Source organism: Taudactylus pleione, unplaced genomic scaffold (assembly GCF_031769625.1).
Source record: "Taudactylus pleione unplaced genomic scaffold, aTauple2 ptg000251l, whole genome shotgun sequence".
Classification (NCBI taxonomy): Eukaryota; Metazoa; Chordata; class Amphibia; order Anura; family Myobatrachidae; genus Taudactylus; species Taudactylus pleione.
The window spans coordinates 10,100,704-10,114,728 of record NW_028284653.1 but is presented as its reverse complement, the minus strand read 5'-3'; the positions used below and the strand labels follow the sequence as shown (position 1 = coordinate 10,114,728).

Below are 14,025 nucleotides of genomic sequence, written 5' to 3'. Positions count from 1 at the left end.
AGTCTGGTGCTGGTTGTGGAAAAATACAGGGTACCCCTACTCATTTTGTTCCCTGTATTTCCAGAATCAGGACTGGCTCACTGAGCCCAGTGCTGGTTGTTGAAAATATATGTGTAACCCTACGTTTTTCCCCCCTTTAATTTCACAACTAGTACTGGCTTAGAAAAGCCCAGTGGTTGTGCTTTTAGGGGGGACCCCACATTTTTTTTTCTTTACACAGTAACCTTCATGAATCTCATGATATGTGAAGGCTTCGGTGTAACTCGGACCTTGTAAAGAAAATCACATTACAAAATCAGAGCTTTTATATATACACGGACTCGCACAATATAATAGCCTTGAACTAACAAGTTTGCAGGCTATTACGTTTGCCAAGTTGCAAGACAAACTCGGACCTTCCAAACATGCAAAAGGGTCAGAGTTTGTACTCACACAAAAACTCGGACCTCATTACATTTGTCCCAGTGGGTCTCATTTAGAGCAAATTGGCACCTACACAACACATGCTGTGATGCAAGGGTACAAATACAGATATTTTGGGTTTTGAGTTGGTGGTGCACTCCCAATATTAAATCTGTCCACACATTATAAATCCTCATCCAGCAGAAGAAAATGGTTTTGTTAAGATGTACCTTCCAATGTTGGTTGTAAGGTAACAGAAAAATGCAACAAATATTAAGCATTTAAATTGCATTTGTTAAACAGTACATATAGTAAAAACTATGAAAAGCAATAATCCAAAGTTTACAGCAACCATTGGAAGTCCTTTAATATACACTAGGAGCAGGAAGTTGAATCATGTGCTACACAAGTGGTCAAAATGAGTTATTAACTTATTTCCTATTAGTCAGTGTTATTGCACTTGTACATCTACTTCACTTTATTATATGTACAAATGTGTCCACATACATGTAGCCTCCTTGCACGTTAAACAGCCCTTTTAGTCACGCCATGCCGTGGCGTGACTCGGTAGTGAAAATCATCTTTAAGTGCGACTTTTTACCTTCAAATGTGCCTTATTCACAGAGTGATGTGAATAGACCGCACAAACAGCTTCTGCTGATTAAAATTATATGTAGCATGCCTATGTGTGCAACTGCGGGTGTATCTGTATGTGAAATACTACAAGGCACTAATGTAGCATTTTGTATGCAGATACACCCGCAGTCGCACACAGAAAATATCATTTTGCATATCTTTTTAATCAGCAGAAGCTGCTTGTGTGGTCACACGGTGCCCATACATTGTGTAACGCGACTTGTAGCGCACAAAGGATAGATGTATGTGGACACATCTGTACTTATTGCTAGATATGAAACGCCATGGATAAATGAATCCATCCATCATAACCAAAATTCTTCCATCTACATGGATTGCTAACTCTCCTTGATTGTCAGGGAGACTCCCTGAAAATAGTAGCAATCTCCCTGACTCCCTGAAGAGCCTAGCAGTCTTCCTGATTGCAGGTTGGGTACATGATCCTTGCGGTCAGAATCCCAGATGGTGAAAAGTCTGACGCATGTACAGTAGGTAAGTATTCTAACCTTCACCCTAACTCTCGCCCAACCCACCCCTCCCACAGCCTAACCCTAACTATCCCTTCCCACAGCCTAACCCTAACACTCCCTCTAGTGCCTAACCCTAACAGTCTGGAGCTGGTATTCTAATGACTGTTGAGATTCTGGAGCCGGTATTCTGACCTCGGGGATCCTGACTACATCCCCTGATTGCACCTTATCTCCATTTTGTAGCCGTCATATACTATGGGGGGGAAAAAGAAGAAATCATATATAATATATATAAATATATATATACACACACACATACACATAGAGGGGCACTTGCAGATCAAAAAAAGAAAGTATCGGGGTGCCTTCCTTATATTCATGCAACAGTCCAATGTCCATATAAAATGGAACAGGCGGCACTCCAACGGACTTCATACGTGAAGTAAAACTTTTATTACCAACGATTCAAGGCCACATGAAAAGGTTGATGTATATTACACACACACACACACACATATATATGTATATACACACACACACATATATATGTATATACACACACACACACACACACACACACACACTGCTTTGGGGCTCGTTTACATTTGGATGCAAGTGAATTTTATGAAGAGCCTCTCAGACTAGCACCAGTGCTGTAACTAGGTGTGTCACCACACAGAGCGCAGTGCCCTGTGGGCGGCACCGCTGCTCACCCACGGCCCCTAAATCTGGCTAGCAGAGGATGAGGATGCTCCAGTCAGAGCTGTAAATACAGGGGCTGCTGGCCACGCCCCCTCCACATGACATCATGCTTTCAGGGGAAGTAGCCAGCACAGGGCGCAGAAAAGCCCTGTTACGGCCCTGTGGAGCACTACACGTCCACTTAAACACTGCTTTCACAAGCCCCCTGAAATGCTTTTCTAAAAGTAGGCAAGCATTAAGATTAACGGGTTGGGTATTATATGCCGTGAGGCTGAAAAGCCACCGGTTAGAATCCTGAGTATGGCTGGTAAGTACCCTATCCCCTCTACCCACCCTAACCCCCCTTCCCACACCCTAAACCTAACCCTCCCCAGGGGGGCCTAACTTCCCTCGATAGTGCCTAACCCTAAGCCCCCCCTTCTGCAGCCTAAGGCCCCACTGGGGCACCTAAACATAACGCCCCCCCCCAACGACTATTAGCCACCCGGCCCCGCTGTACTTAGGTTCGGGCTGCAGGCTGTCCCGGCCGTCGGTCAATTGCTGGCATCCCTCATTACCTCTTCCTATATGCGTTCTCATGGAGGGAGTCAGCCAGATGCACTAACTAATCTTGTATTTATTATGTGGACCTGTAGAACTATTTTACATGTGCCAAGACAGAAGATATAAGGATAAATTGATAAAAAAAAAAAGCAGGTGCCTCAAATTAAGTACAACAAAATTGTATTACAGCCATGTCAACTGGCTAGGATAGGCTGATGGGTATAGCACAGTATGGGGTCTACATTTAACACAGGTTAAAGGGCCGACAGTGAGGGTTGGGTACGGGATGCCGGCGCTCAGAATCCCGACAGGGATAGGATACCGACACCTGTCGGTAGGTATCCTAACCCTCCCTCTCCAGTATCTGAATCTAACCTCCCCACCTAGTGCCTACACCTAACCTCCCCCCTCCCTGCACCCTAAGCCTAACCATCACCCCTTAGGGGGAATTCAATTCAAGGTGACTTGAATTGCGCCGGGAGGGAGCTCCCGGGGCAATTCAATGAGCTGTTATGTCGGAGAATGCCGGTTCTCGCGACTTAGGGTGTTAAGGCGCGGTAACCGGCATTCTCTGACTAAAGTGCTGGGCGCGCAGCTGTTAGCGCCGCACTAAGCAGGAAAAAAAGCTGCACGCCCGACAATTTTGTCGGGTTTCTCCTCGCATCCCCATGGGGTGCGAGGAGAAATCCTTTGCCCGCCCAGACAGAGCGGTGTATTGAATAGCTTGATCTCCTTTCCGCGGCTATTCAACATCGCACTGAATTGAATTCCCCCTTTAGTGCCTAACCCACTTCCTGGTGCCGAGCCCCTAACCTAACTGTACCCTAACTTCGGGATTCCGGCGATAGGGATGCCAGCACCGGAATCCCTGCGTTCGGGATCATGAACGCATCCCGACAGTAACTATCATTATAAATCACTGCACACTGCAAAATCCATATGGGGGCTAATTTGGGAGGCCCAGCAAAAACTCTGCTCCTCTACAGCTAACGTCTGTACATATGCATAGTGATTAGACACAACAAGGATCACCGCTGCATACATGCCAACTCTCCTTCATTGCCAGGGAGACTCCCTAAAATAGTAGCTGTCTCCCTGATTCCCTGAAGAGTCTAGCAATCTCCCTGATTGCATATTACTCCCATTATGAAGCTGTTATATAAAAAAATTTAAATTATATATATATATATATATATATATACACACACATATACATACACACACACACACACACACACACACTACACACACATTGAAATGGGATCATTAGTATCATTTCCCTGCATTGAGTATAAGGCACAATGATCCCTATGACTACATGCATTTTCTGAATAGTATCAGTGTGCTTTCATCAACAAGTAGATCTTACTAGCTGCTTTGGGGCTCATTTACATTTGGATGCAAGTACATTTTATGACACGCCTCTCAGATGTAGCAGTACACGCCCACTTTACCTCCGCACTCATAGGTGCTGCTTTCACAATCTCCCTGAAATGCTTTTTCAATACTAGGCAAGTATGCCGCTGTAAAGTAAACCTAGCACCATCCTTGCTAAATTGTCTAATGCAGTAGTAAGCAGTGGGAAATCAGTGAATTCTTTGCTGTAGACTTTTGTTTAATTTTGAGAAGAGGAGAGAGAGGGAATATTTACTAAAGTGAGAGTTTTTAGAAGTGGAGATGTTGCCCATAACAACCAATCGTATTCTACTTAACATTTATCTAGCACCTGCTAGAAGATAATAGCTAGAATCCAACTTCACTTCTAAAAACCTGCACTTCAGTAAATATACCCCAAAATCTTTTGCCACAGAGTTGATTTATCGCCTCCTTTTCATAAATAAACCCCCAATACTTTTTAGAAGGAAAAATGCTTAAATAACATAAATGCACTGAACCAGAAATAAAATGTCTCAGGAAAACGATATTTCATTATGGTTGGTTATGTAAAGGTTTATGCTGAGTCATTACTTTTGATAAACTTTTAAACTACCACATTAAGCAACAGCCACAGCCATGTAAAAAGTCACAGACCAACAGCAATGCTTGTAAGGACAAGGACAAATGTGTGTACAGGAACAGAAATATTGGGAAAAGGTCACTCGCTGTATTTATTTAATCCTACTGCACAGAAAAACAGGTTATGTTCTCAAAAACAATGTTTTGCTGTTATGTAAAAATAAATGTGGACTGAATGTGTTTATTAGAACTCTGTTTTTAAAGCCTAATCAAATATTGTCCATTCCAGAGGAAGTACAGTATCATAGTTCATGGTCTTGAATTAAAATCCACTTTTAAAGTCAATAAATGTATCTCCCTAGCCCTGTTTCCACTTGGGTACACACTTAGCGATATATATTAAGCTTTCAATAGGATGGACAATATATTGCGAGCGTATCGGCAGATGCAGTGGCGTATCTATAATGGGTGCAGTGTGTGTGGGGAACATGGGCCCCCGGGTCCAGGGGGGCCCCGCACCGCACACCCTGCACCCATATTATTTTAAACTTACCTGTCCGTGGTCCAGCTGCAGGTGTCAGCGCTGCTGAGGCGGCCATTTTCCGGTGTTCTGCACATGTGCAGTAGACTCCGGGCACACACTAGTGCCAGGAGTCTACTAATGCTCCAGTGGCTGGCCAGCCGCTTCAGTCAGCTGCCGGCCACCGAGAAGAGAGGAGGGGGCCCCGCACGGAGAGTGCACACGGGCCCCCTCCTCTCTTAAGATGCCTCTGGGCAGATGTGTACCCCCGATATGTCTGAACTACATTGTTCACAGAATATTGCGTCAGCTGTACAGCACAGCATCTGCAGATATATCAGCGCATCTGGCTGTGTGCACGGGCGGTCCTCCGACTGCCCGTACACTTGCTGCAGGAACCCGGCGGTGCATGATATCTCAACTGGGCGGGCAATTTCAAATGCCCAACCAGTTGTGTTGTCGGTACTGACTTATCTGTAGAACGATTGGTAAGTGTGTATGCACTTAACAATCGTTAGATAGGTCAGCTGACCCGTTGGCCAAGTGTGTACCCAGCTTTACATTTCTTTGTTGGCCCTAAGGCAGATGAGTTATCTATAATTGCCAGCATCCTATACAATCTATGGGCTCAATCCTATTAGGTCCGGTGTTTAAGAATGAGAGCTTGTTTCATGAAACTCACATATAGCGCACAAATTAGCACACCCAAGATATGAAATTGAAATGGTAATTCATTTTGAGGATGTGCCATTTTTCTATAGAATGAGACCTTGGATATGTGTATGAAAAAGTGGGGAAACCACTCTGGACCCCAAAAAAGTGACAGCTGAGATAGCAGGACTATATAGAAGGGTATTAATGGCCATAACTAAATCTTTGTACTTTTTATTAATGGTAGAAAAATGACAGCACACAAGTGGTTTTCTACACAGTGGCAGAACTCCCGGAGGCCAGTGACTACACTGCCCGCTATCCAGAGGCGCACTACGCAGCAGGGGCACACAGATAAATCCATCTATAAATGCTTCCAGCGGTCATAGATGGCTGTTTATGGGGTCTTCAGGCACCACCAGCGGTGGCTAGTGGCAGTGCAATAATGTTTTTGTGTTTATTGCGAGTTGCAATAAACAAAAATAATTTTATTGAACCAACCGCCGGCGGTGCCTTCAGATATGCATCGCAGTAATCAAAGGAGCCGTGACATTTAGAGGAGAAGAAAGACGCAGCCAATCCAGGAGAAGGTAAGTGGTGCCGGATGGATGCAGGGGCTGGCTGCAGAGACAGTGGGGGCTGGGTGGAGACACAATGGGGGCTGGCTAATGAAACAGAGAGAAGGGCTGGCAGGTGACACAATGGGAGCTGGCTGGAGACACAGAGAGAGGGGGGCTTGCAAGAGAGACAGTGTTGGCCGGCTGGAGAGACAGAGAGGGGGTTGGCAGGTGAAACAGAGAGGGGGCTATCAGTGTTGGCTGGCTGGAGAGACAGACAGAGGAGGGCTGGCAGGTGAGACAGAGGTGCTGACTGGAGATACATAGAGGGGATGGCTGGAGAGACACTGGGGGTTGCAGGAGAAATACTGGGGGCTGGGTGGAGCTAGTCGGAGCCTATGGTGGGGGGGGGAAACCACCTTCTATTTTGCCTCCGGGCGCCTGGCATGAACTTACGCCACTGTTTACGCAAATTAAAGTCTTCAGACCATTTAGGGGTACATAAAAATGTATGTACAGTAGTTTTTCAGGGTTTTTATACAAGTTTGTAAAAAGTTGACATACACACCTGAAAACTGAAATGTCTTTATTGGTCAAATTACGTTATTTAAACCCCTCCGAGTGCATGATCATTCATTGGGAGGAGTGTACCAGAGGTGCTGCATTGTGTCCTGACATTTTCACCTTAAAATAAAGATTTTCCCTACCTTTTCCCTTTCTCAGGGGGTGCGCACAAATAAACACAAATTTCCAGTGAAAAATCAGTGTGAGTTTGGAATTGGATGTAATTTGCAGTGCGGGTTTGCCATGAGAACAGCTTGTAGGACCCATCTCGCACCTAATAGTATTGAGCCATATGTGTATGTGTATACAGTAATTTCAAAGGGCAGCTGGCTGCTGATGTGCTCTCCCATAGAATAAAAAAAAGTTTCCATGAAATATATAATATTATTTTGTGAAAATGCGCCCATTTATATGCTGAAGTGCACTGCTTTGCAGGCCAGGTGTTTGCAATGTTGTAAAATGTAGCATCTTCTAACAGAAAGTAGTTGGCTATACATGTATTGGCTTTCCTTGCTGAATGCAGACATGTGTATACTCATATGAAGCCCCCCCACAAAGAAAGTAAAAAAAAAAAAAAGTTTTAATGCTATGGGACATTTGGCATCCGGATAGAAGATCGACAATAAATAGGTGGACAGTCAATAGGTCGACACCAAATGGTTGACAGGTTCAGATAGTCCATACCTTTTTTTTTATGTTTTTTCCAACTTTTTAAGGTTAGGCTATCTGAGGGGATGGTTAGGATTAGGATAACATTCTAAAAAAAAAAAAAAAAAAGTCAACCATTTTTGTGTCGACCATTTGAACCTGTCGACCTTTTATAGGACACCCGGACATTTAACCCCTTCACACGTTGTGGTGATGGGGATCCCGTCTAAAGATCTACAGTAAAAAGGTAGACAAATGTCTAGATAGAGAGCAGATGTTAGGCAGTCTATAGATCGACAGGGACAAAAGGTTGACATGTAATAAGATAGACAGGTAGAAATGGTCGACATGGTCAAAAGGGCAACAAGAAAATGGTCGACACACGATTTCTTTTTAATGGGTTAGGCACTTACCCCGATGGTTAGAGTTAGGCACCAGGAGGGAGCATTAGACACTTACCAGAGGGTTAAGCACTAGAAGGGACGGTTAGGATAAGGCACCTACCCCGACGTTTAGGGTTAGGCACCAGGGGGAGGGTTAGGGTGAAGATTAGGGCAAGAAAAAATAACCATTTGTACCTGTCGACCTTCTTACATGTCGACCTATTGACTGTCTAACATCTTATGTCTATCTAGACATTGTCTACCTTTTTACTGTAGATCTTTCAATCCACACCCGTGGTGAGGAGCTTACATATTTGCACTATGTTATTGTCCTGATGACGGTCCCTAAGAGGACTGAAACACAGACTATGGTTATGAAATTCTGTAAATTTAAATAAAAGATTTGTTTTCACCTTTTCTACAACTACCTGCCTTATTTTTACAAAAAAAATCTTTATATGTGGATCTATAAGGAGCACCGCTGTGCTGACTACAAATGGCCTAAAGTGCGGACAGTGGCACAAATTATATAATTTAATTCTCCATGAAAAGCTGCAAAACGCTCATGTGGTAAGAATACAAATTATAAATAAATTATAATAGAGGGAAACACAAGAATTATAAACTACATATCCTTAGATATAAACATTCTATTATGACTTTATCCCTTACGGCCTGGGCACATAAGCACATACAGTTAATTTTTTTAAGCACAGACTGTCCTATTCCACTGAAGTTTGTTTGCAAAGAAAGCACAAACACTGGTGGCCCACACGACGCAGAATTAGAACACATACTTGTACCATCTACATCAGAGGTTCTCAAACTCGGTCCTCAGGACCCCAAACAGTTCATGTTTTCCAGGTCACATAGCAGGTGCACAGGTGTATTCATTACTCACTGACACATTTGAAAGATCCACAGGTGGAGCTATTTATTTCACTTGTGATTCTGTGAGAAGACCTACAAAACATACACTGTTTGGCAGGGCCGGCTCCAGGGGTCAGAGCACCCTGTGCCGCCTGGAAAGCAGCACTCTGCAATCGTGCGCAGCGACCGAAATTGGGGATGTGGCCTCATTACCATATGCCACGCTCCCTACATGACATTATTTGGAGGCGTGCCCGCATGGCACGCCTCCAAATAATGTCAGGTAAAGCCCTGCCCTCCGTCACAGACTGGGCTTCCCCCAGCCCTTTCCCGTCAGTGAATGGATGCCGCGCGCATGCACGCTGCATCTATTCACACTCCGGGGGTCCGGCACCGCCACACAGCTGTGGCGGTCCCCATCCTCCCTATTTGACCACCCGTGGGCCAGAATGATTATCCATCTTCTGGCAATGCTACAGAATATGTTAGTGCTATATAATTGATAATAAAATATTAACCTGGCTGGACCAATATGTAATAGCTTAACCTTGTGTATCATTGCCCATTTCCCTATAGATTGTAAGCTTGTGAGCAGAGCCCTCTTACCTCTATGTATGTCACTTATTACCTAGTCTTGTTTTATCACTGTTTGTTCCTAATTGTACAGCGCAAAGGAATATGCTAGTGCTAAATAAATAATAATAATCCAAGTACTTGTAATTTTATCAGATACAATGTCCCTTAAAACTGTTACATACTATTGTGATAAACCCACGTATAAAGCTCGTATATTATCAAAGATTACAGGAACTGTGAACATTTAAATGTGATAAATAACGATAGTGAATGATTTGTAGTCCTCACAGCTGTAGTAATAAGGGTTATTAATGATCATCTCACTCCTCTGTCTTGGAACTGTTGAGAGACAGCTAAAATACTACACGAGCACCTTAGCTAATACAGGTTCATCTCAGGTCACATACCTTTATACTCGGTGAGATCTCCTTTCCTTTTTATTGCCTGCACAGTAGCTGATAGCTCCTTACTGTAGTTACAATGTAACAGCAGCAGCAGTCCCACTTCTGACTTGGGTAACTATCAGCTCGTTGAAATGTGATAGGAAACCAGTACGCCTGTGTAAGTGACAGAAATCTTCTGGGGGTGGCTGGATAATGTAGTTCTCCGCTAGAAAAATACTAATTGCGATGCAGGCACACGAACTACAGCCCCCATAATGCACTGCACTCGAGTTAAAGGTTAGCCAGGGAGTCATATAGATAGCTCCTCCCTCGTTACTTGTGTGAATGTGATCTATACAGGAGAATGCGTGTGACTGTGTCATGGCACCAATTGCCTGTAATTTCACCTATAACAGTAATAATACATTTTATTGGTTATAATAAGTCAGTGTAAGCATTTATATAGTCATTGTTTATGGTGTACTAGTTATACAGTTATAAAGGCAGGCATAATGCTGTTAGTATTAATAGTCATGGAAATAGTTGTCTTACACATAATAATAATAATTAATAAATATATTCTGTTTTAACTATCACAGACCCTCCAACATTACCTCTTCCATCAGGTACAAAATGTTTTGCTCCAGGACTATCCTCTTTAAGGGATGCAGTTTATACACCGGCGGATTAATTGCCGCCAGTCTATATCCCGACAGGAGAAGCCCGACGGGGGACTTAAGATAGGCATCCAAATACTGACGCCTATGTTAATCCCGACGCCGGGACGACAGCCCAAACAAGGTAAGTTTCATACCGATCCCCCTCTTAATATATGATTGCAGAAACCTGTACTCAAATAGCTAATTCACTTGTTCTCAAACTCGGTCCTCAGGACCCCACACACATCACTTTTTGCAGGTCACCTAGCAGGTGCACAGGTGTATTCATTACTCACTGACACATTTTAAAAGATCCACAGGTGGAGCTAATATCTCACTTGTGATTCTGTGAGGAGACCTGGAAAACATGCATTGTTTGGGGTCCTGAGGACCGAGTTTAAGAACCTGTGAGCTAATTGATGAGAAGGGTGTGTCACTGTCAACCCAGGTGACTGCAATCATAAATTAGGTGGGAAGTCCAGGAGCAGAGCATCTTGTACCTGTTTGAACAGGTCATGTTGGAGGGTCTGCTATCAACTCTCAGGGCCTTATTCGGAGATGTACGCTAACCTGATGATTAATGCACACCTCCGATTGTTGGAGAACTGTGCATGTGTAGCCCTTCATCTGCGAGTCTGTTCCCAGCCACAGCTTGATTTAGAGACGAGGCCAGGGTAAGCGTCGATAGATTTTCTTGCCTCGCAGTCTGCCATTAACTGGCCAGGCTGACAAAGTCTCAGCTTATGCAGCCTGGCCAAAGGGGCAACCATTGCGTCTGATGGTCACTCACCATGATGATCAAAGGCAACATCTACAGATGGTGCACTCTGATCTCTCAGATGCAGCAAGGAGCTGTCAATTTCCTCCAGACATCTCCTGCTGCCTTAACATTTTGTTAGACGGTATTGCACAGCCACTTATGAATTAGTACGATTTCAGATAATGCTAAAAATGTAATGTCACTTATTTAGATAATGTGTGTGGTAGATATACACTGTGAGGAGCAGGGGCGTCTTTAGAGAGGAGGGGGCCCGGGTGCATTACCTTTCAGGGCCCCTCCTCTCTTCCCGGCAGCCGACTGACGTGGCTGGCCGGCCACCAGAGCATTAGTAAACTCTGGGCACTAGAGCATGCCCGGAGTCTACTGCGCATGCGCAAAAAACAGAAAAATGGCCACGCGGTCATTTTTCTGGCTTTTTGTACAGCGCTGACACTCGGCGCGGGACCTTGGAGAGGTAAGTTTTAAATAATATGGGTGCAGGGTGTGTGGTGTGGGCCCCCCTGGCCTGGGGGCCTATGCGAACCACGCACCCTGCACCCATTATAGATACGACCCTGATGAGGAGCGAGAATCCTTTGCATACTTGCCAACATTATATATCTCAAGCCTGGGGAGGAGATTCTGCTGATTACTTTGGGGGCGGGGCCGGAGTGTATACGTAATTAGGTCCCGCCCCAACACAGGGAAATGCAGCGATTTGTGGGTCCGCGGGTAGGGGGTGGGGCTAAATGTGGGCGGGATGCAGGAGATATGCCTACTCTTCCGGGGTTGCGGGGGGTTACCCGAAAAATCGTGAGCCTCCCGAGATTTTCAGGAGAGTAGGCAAAGTATGAGATTCCTTTGTTTACAATGACTGTTGAAAATCCTTTAATACACAATAAGAGCAGGAAGTTGGGTCATGTGTTACATGGGTGCTCAGAATTAGGTATTTCCTGTACTAGGGCATAATTGACTTTTAGAAATACTGCTTTACTTCATAACATGACAGTCATTAAGAATAAATACACTTGACCCCTTCACTGCTGAGGGTTTTCTCACCACTGGGCTGAGGACATTTTTGCCGTTAGCGCGTATCACACTCCGACATCAATATCGCTGATTATTATTATACAGTACCTGCACAAGTTATACCTATTTTTCTTTTCAGAAGAGTTTGTATTTTCAGTAAAAAACATTTGTCTTTGTTCATTCTAACATGTCAAATAAAATGTAACCAATACCACCCAAAAAGTGTTTTCTAACTGATATATCAATAAAATTAACCAAAAGCAAATGTATTTTTTTTTTCTTTACAAACACCACATTTGTGGTTCTTGCTTTGGCACTAATCCATCTTTCCAAAATAACAAAAACATAATTCTACATGTAGTTTATTACAAAAAACCCCACAACAAACTGCACTTGGAAATGATAATGTACTGTTCTTAATGTTCTTGCTAATATTTGCCATCTCAAATTAAACTGTATGTGTAGGAGTAATATGCTAGCCCAATAAGACCCACCAGTTTTTAAACTGGAAAACCTGCAAAATTAAGGGCCTGATTCACTGCGGATCACTTTTCTGCTTATACACACGCAACTGCATTGCTAATATCAGCGGTGATATTTAAATGATTGCATTCGCATAGCGATTGCAGCCTAACATGAGGACGCCCATTTTCCCTTACTCACATCCGTATACTTTGACAACATAGCAAAACAATCGGTAACATCGGACCCATATGCACAGTTAAGGCAGGTCAGACTTCACTCAGTAATTGCTAACTTCTGCGCACACTATGAGACCTCAGGTGGCGTCTGGTATCGCAGTGGCTAATTTATGTATGCCCATGCAACGGCGCTGAAACGCACTGGCACGCCTGCGTTCGCCCGACCACCCCTCCCGTCACCACCCACAAATGGCACTTCCTGTCAATCACTCTGTCATGAGTCTGCGTAGCCTTCTGTCTCAGCTTCTGTCTCACGCACTGCATACGCATGCGCAGTGCGAATTAATCGACTGATTGCATGCGTATATGCAACTGCGTTCCTTGCTGAATCAGGCTCTAAGTGAGGGAGGCTTTTTTTTATTTGACACAAAATGAGGGAGATCTGTGCATTAGGTCCCCTTTTCCACCTGTGGAAAATGTTGTCCTTGGAGTGCAGTTAGTTTAGCGTTGCCTTGTAAAAACAGGGTCTGTAGATCAGAGGTTCTCAAACCTGTGCTGTATATGACCTGTGAGCTTTGTATTTTAATATGGCTAGTTGTTGACGAGGCAAAATTGTATCTAAATGATATGCAATCAAATTAATTTACCATTAGAAGGCAAGAAATATCTGAGCTTCCATAGTGGTCCAAAGTTGTGAACTCTCCCCAAGACGGAATCAGTATGTAATACCGGTGGTTCAAATCCTGACACGAGAAGCCCTACAGCAGGAGATCCCGGTGCCAGCTGGTAAGTACCCTAACCCTCCCCTCTCCCCATAACCCTCCCTTAGGGGTGGCTAACCCTAAAACTCCCGAGGTGGTGCCTAACCCTGAGTCCCAACCGGAGGTGACTAAACCTAACCTATCCCCAGGGGTACCTAATCTTCCCCCCAAAACCTAACCCCGCTACACTTCCTAAACCTAACCCTCCTCCCCCCCTCGCAGCTAACACTAAGGACGCCCCTTTGGCGTTCCAGCATCGGGATTCAGATAGGCATCGGTATTTTGACACTTATCTAAAGTCCCCCATCGGGTTT

At 44.3% G+C, this 14,025-nt stretch overlaps 1 protein-coding gene across 1 annotated transcript in view; it reads right to left on the bottom strand.

Moving 5' to 3' along the window:
• SLC26A5 (solute carrier family 26 member 5) overlaps positions 1–9,998 on the bottom strand; it is a 98,143-nt gene extending 88,145 nt beyond the window's left edge. The window contains exon 1 of the mRNA XM_088480242.1: positions 9,886–9,998. The gene's annotated coding sequence lies outside the window, so the exon portion shown is untranslated. The remainder of the gene's footprint in view (positions 1–9,885) is intronic.
• Between the last annotated feature and the right edge of the window lie 4,027 nt (positions 9,999–14,025).